Below are 6000 nucleotides of genomic sequence, written 5' to 3'. Positions count from 1 at the left end.
TGCGAGCGAGCGAAGAGAGCGAGCTAAAAATTTTTGATATTTTACAGTCCCAAAACTGCCATTTGGAGCCATATTTTTTCGCTTTGGAAATAAAGGAGGTGGGGGGGGGGGCGCACCGGGCGCAACTGCCGGCAATTTCTGGCAGCAACATCAGGAGAATTGCATAACAATTAAATGCGAGCGAGCGAGCGAGCGAGCTTGAAAATTTTGACATTTTACAGTAAAAAACAAACAAAACTGCCGTTTGTAGCTATATTTCTTCGATTTAGAATTTAAGGGGGCGCATCGGGCGCAACTCCTGGCAAATACTGGCAGCAATATCAGGAGAGCATACTAGTAATGATTACATTCGAGCGAGCGGGACGAGCGAGCTTGAAAATATTACATTTTACAGTCCAAAAACTGCCGTTCTTTTCTTAGCAATATTTTTTCGCTTTGGAAATTAAGGGGGGAGGGGCACCGGGCGCAACTGCAGGCAATTACTGGCAGCAACATCAGAAGAATGGTATAAAGATTAAATGCTAGCGAACGGAGCGAGCGAGCTTGAAAATTTTGACATTTTACAGTCCCCAAATTGCCGTTTGTAGCTATATATTTTTTGCTTTGGAAATTAAGGGGGCGCACCAGGCGCAACTGCCGGAAATTACTGGCAGCAACTTCAGGAGAATGGCATTAAGACTAAATGTGAGCGAGAGGAGCGAGCGAGCTTGAAAATTTTGACATTTTACTGTCCAAAAACTGCCGTTTGAAGCTATATTTTTTTTTTCGCTTTGGAAATTAAAGGGGGGGGGACGCCCGGTGCGCCCCTCTCCCTGGATCCGCCACTGGTAGTCAAGGGTGTGGGTTTATGTTCATGACTGGGGGAGGTATGACCAGCGAGGTGGCGTCGAAGTGACCAAGCGGGGAAAGGATGTCCAAAATCTGCACTTTAGAGCATCCCCTAAACTAATTGTGCGTGTTTGTTTGTGTGTGTGTATTATAATGTACATGGAAAAGTTAGGAATTAGCCCAGGTCAAGTCTTTTCATTGGCAATGCAAGACATTTTTACATAGACTAGTATGTAAAGCAACACTGCAAAATCAATGATCTAGCTTTGATATAACGAAGCGTAAGGTACAAAGGTGTACATTCTACATCACATTGCGCAACATTGTAGCGACTCTTCGTTCGGATGTACCGAGTACACTGCGCACATCCTGCTTATATGCAGAATGCCAACCAGGAATCACGCTGAATCACAATCTTTTATCGGGTCCGGGGTTTTTAAACAATGTTTCACACTGTATCTATACCTATCTAATTATGGTTAAAAGAAATCATAGAAAAATATCTTATTTCTTGATCACCCTTTCATTCAAAAGCAGTTTACTAACACTTGAATTACTATTTCGGTAAGTCTTTTTTTTTTTTACCAGCGGATTGGGAGGGGGCGCACCCCTACCCCCCCCCCCTCCCCCCCGTAGTTACGCCACTGCTTTTGGGTGAAATAATTGGACAGATTTCTTGAATTCTAACAAAAAAACAAGAAAATCTTTTCATCGCGGGAATTATGATTATGTGGGGTGGGGCAAATGGTACGCTTGCCTTCCAACATTTCTATGGGGGCAACATTTTTGTTTTCTTTCAAAAGCAAGAAAATCTTCTCATTTCGGGAATTATTAATTATGGTGGGGGGGGGGCAAAATTTAAATATGCTTGCCCCTCCAATATTTTTATGGGGGTAACTTTTTGTTTTTCTGTCAAAAAAAGAGATAAGAAAATCTTCTCGTCTCTGGAATTATGGAGGGGGGTGGGCAAAATGATACGCTTGCCACTCCATTTTTTTCATCTTTTTTTAGTGAGGCTAGGGCTCGCTCTTGGGCTGGCAATGGATTGGTCAGAAGTAACGTACATAGACCCTAAGTATATAGCACACGTATCTCCGTATCGTACGGATGTACAGTACGGTCGATAAATAGTAAACACTGTAGAATACTAATAGATATGTATAAAATCAGTGCTGCCAGAACCAGGGGTGCGAATTGATTTGTGTGTGTGTGTGTGTGTGTGTGTGTGTGTCCCTGGTGCAAAATATAAAGAAAAAAATAGAAAAGAGTAATCATATAGCATCCGGCGTTGAGGTCGCTCGCAGACTGATTTTTTTTTTTTTTTTTTTTTTTTTTTTAAGGATCTGAAGGGGGGTGCGTTCGCACCCAACGCACCCCCCCTGGTGACGCCCATGATGTATATCTTTAATTTATAACTCTGAATGGATAAATTCCCTAATTCCCTCAAACTTGCTTAACTGGCATCACCATTACAACAGCAAAAATGATGATCTGTATGATGTACACACCAATCTCTACATCACCCAGTATATCCTAAATTCTTGAAAAAAAAACAACTTGTTATACCTCTCACTAAGTTTTTTAACAAATAATGATAACCCACAAATCCCTGATCACCTTTGCTTCAAAAACAACAATAACAATAATAACAACAACACTCAAAACAACAACAGCTACAACAACAAGAAGAAGAAGATTGTGCAATTGTAAACCTGTGTGCACACGACAAAATATTGAACCTTTTTCGAATAGAGAGCATGCATGTAATACAGGCATTCATGCATGGATCTAATATTAAAAGCGTTTGATGCCATTGGCCATGACATAATTAGTACACAAATAATTTAGATTTTATTATATGCCGTAAAGAGGACAAGCATTACTTTGGTTCATAAACTACCAATAAACTTACATAACCGTCAACTTTAATCCACGGCTCACAAAACTAGACAATTTATGTGGCGTATCAGTTCTCGGACGAAGATCGAAGACGATGACCTTATCAAAAATAAGATGAGATTCAACAGATCTTCAGGAATCGAGGAAACAGATAACACTGATATCAAACAATCCTGCAGAATGACTTATGTCGGTTTGCAGAGGCGTGGTAGAGACAAGCTTAACAACTTCCTATCTCACTGTTATCCATTGCCACCATTAATCAGATAAAGTAAGCCAGTCGATATCAATAATTGTAACACGAGCCGTAGCATTGATGGAAGCTATCTTAGGTCGGGGGAGAAACATCAGACAGCTCTGTATCTATACGACTCCGGACTAATTTACAATGTCCTTGTCTTTGCTCTCGTTTGTTGTTGCTTTTTTCTTAAATGTGCGTGCATGGAAACTTTTCCGACATTTTATAACTCGAAACAGTTTTTTACAAAGTGTCTGAGCCGTGAGCTCTTTGCAGGACCCATTAACATTATCCATTCATCCTACACAGACACATACGAGAAGCGAACTGATATCCTGATAATGACATTGATAGTTAGTCGCCCATTGGTGGGGATTGTTTTTATTATGTTAGAATTATAAAGACCAGGAGCAGACGTATACCCTTGTGTGTATGTCTGCTTCAAAATCTAACATCACATCGCATCCTGGTTGCTGATGAAGAATGTGATGACTAACCTGTTTGGTGTCTTGTTTCTAAAACATGCGCTTTCTTCTCCAGGATAAAGCGTTTTAATGCCATCTTAGGTTTTTTTATCACATTAATTTTCATAACGTTTTAGAAAGGTGGCGACAGTTATGATAGGTCTCACTCTTTCAGTATTGTATGTTGTACCGGTACTTAAATTGTGTTATAATTAAACGTACAAAATGCTAAGATTGCTGCACCTGGTCAAAATACCATTAAGAGAATAGAATCGCGAAGATCAAACGTTGGCGAAATTTAGCAGTTACACATCGACCATCCTTTCTTTTTGGCGCCCAATCCTGTGGGTGTCATTCCCCGCCGGTTCGTAACCATGTCACGTGAATACCCGCGCAATCAGATAAAGATTATTGGTTGCGTGAAAATCATGATTAGACATTTCAAACGTTGGGATGAATTGAATTGGGCGCTGTTGTTGTTTTTTTTTTTCCTGAAGCTTGATGTTTTGTATAGATTGCTGATCAAACTGAGTAGAGAACTTAATCAAGATTTTCTTCGATAAAACATGATCGTTTGATTAATCATTGAGATTTTCCCGCTCCCTTTACATTCTCCAGTTAACTTCGAAAGTCTTTCTGTTTATCTATACTCATAAGATGTGTCCTTTGACGACTTGATGGATAAGATCCATTACCAGTAAGAACTAATGAGAAACCTCGCCTCTTGAATTCTTGTCATGTTTTGCGTCACTACGTTAACTAATCAACAACACAGGAAAATGTTAGGCAACCGACGAAACGGTCCTTAACTAAAGTGATACAAGAGTTTGTCTGGATATATTTTTCGCCCAAGTGGAATAATTAATGACGCGGGGGAGGGACAGGAAGAGGGAGAGGGAGAGATGGTTTTGCAAATCCTTCCAAGTTGTCAGGTTCTAGATATCATTTCATCACAATCCATAGCAAGAGCGTGGAAGTCGTCAAAGGAATCAAGGATGAATCACCTTCGTGACAGCTAAGGCCATTGTGATGTCATCCCTCTTGTCTCCATCTCCACATGTTACGTAAGAGGTCTGGCAGGTATAAGAATCGACAAGGAGGAGCGTGAACGACGCGGGGACACTCAAACTTTTTCCCGAATCCCCTCTTTCTCGAGACCTCCAGCAGTAAAATGAGGACAATGGTGATGATAAATAAACTCCTGCATGCGCCTTGATTGCATCATCTCGCGGTTTTTTTGTTTTGTTTTTGTTTTTGTTTTGTTTTGTTTTGTTTTGTTTTGTTTTGTTTTTTGTGATCAGGTGATCGGGGCAAACAATAAGGTTCAGCAAAACCAGAGACTGGTACGTGTAGAGTACACATTGTCTCTTGATGATCGACATGTCTAGACAAAATACTCAGAAAGCCCAATTTGGTGATGAGAATCCTAGACTCTCTATCTTTTCTAACCCCCATACCCGTCCCCCTCCCGTCATACAAAAAAAAAAAAAAACACGGACTTGTTATCTAAAATTACATGATACGTGTATATCTTTCACTATATTGCTGCTCGCTTTCCACGAGATGATGTGACATGGTTTTTGGAGCATGTAGATATGTGTAAAGTAAAATTTAAAAATTAGGAACCAAAACGGAGAGACAGAAGGACGGAGAGATAGATACTTTATACCAAACTATTTACTTAAAAACTAAGATCACAGCTTGTGTCGTTATCAGGTTTTACGATCTAAAAGAACCTCTTTTATATACATTGACGTCGGTTGGGATACACTGCCTTTCCAAGGAACTTACACATGATATGCATTTTGTCTCTACACAAACAATATCTGACGTCGATGCCTCTAACGTCATTCACCGGGAATGCACGCCACACGAGCAAACATAAAGCTGGTTGAAAGTACCAATAATGTTAGTAGAGTATGGAAAATGCGTAACATTAAACCTGGCTGGAGTTGCTCGTATTTGGGTTGGAATTGTCGCGACATCGTTTTGAGTGCCATAAATATATGCGATATATGGAATGATTGCGCTGCGTTCTCCCGAGTATATCACAACATCGCGGTTAGACACCATTCCGATGGGTTATGGCGGAAGCTCCTGATGGATGTACTTTGAAGCAGTATGAGACTTCGAATATCGCATCAGGCAGTATCAATGACTTCTTGATGTACTGTCCCAATTTCCCAATTCGTTGGAAGTCCTTGAGAATCAGCGATAATCATGCGGTCTTGAAAATGCTGTGTGTCCGATGTAATCGGGTTCGGAGACTGCTTTCAATTTGTACAGAAAGGAGGGCCGGGGCTGGAAAAAGAAAATGTCCGGATGGTCAGTGTTTCATATGACGCTTCAAAAATATCATTTTGATATACCCTCAGTTCCTGAAGGAAAAGGCATAGATTCATGCTTTTAAAAATTATCGACATCGTAGCCTTATATATACATGTGTTAAACATACCTTATAATTCTGTTCAAGTATACATTTAATCTAATGTGTAATCTGTTGTGTAATGAATGTTTTGTATTTTGTTTCACCTTTTTGTAGGATGGAAATATATGATAGATTCATTTATT

Source organism: Diadema antillarum, unplaced genomic scaffold, assembly GCF_040938485.1.
Source record: "Diadema antillarum isolate AM-2024a unplaced genomic scaffold, OU_Dant_1.0 scf00000201, whole genome shotgun sequence".
Taxonomy (NCBI): Eukaryota; Metazoa; Echinodermata; class Echinoidea; order Diadematoida; family Diadematidae; genus Diadema; species Diadema antillarum.
The sequence above is the reverse complement of the archived record's forward strand: the minus strand, read 5'-3'. Positions refer to the sequence as shown.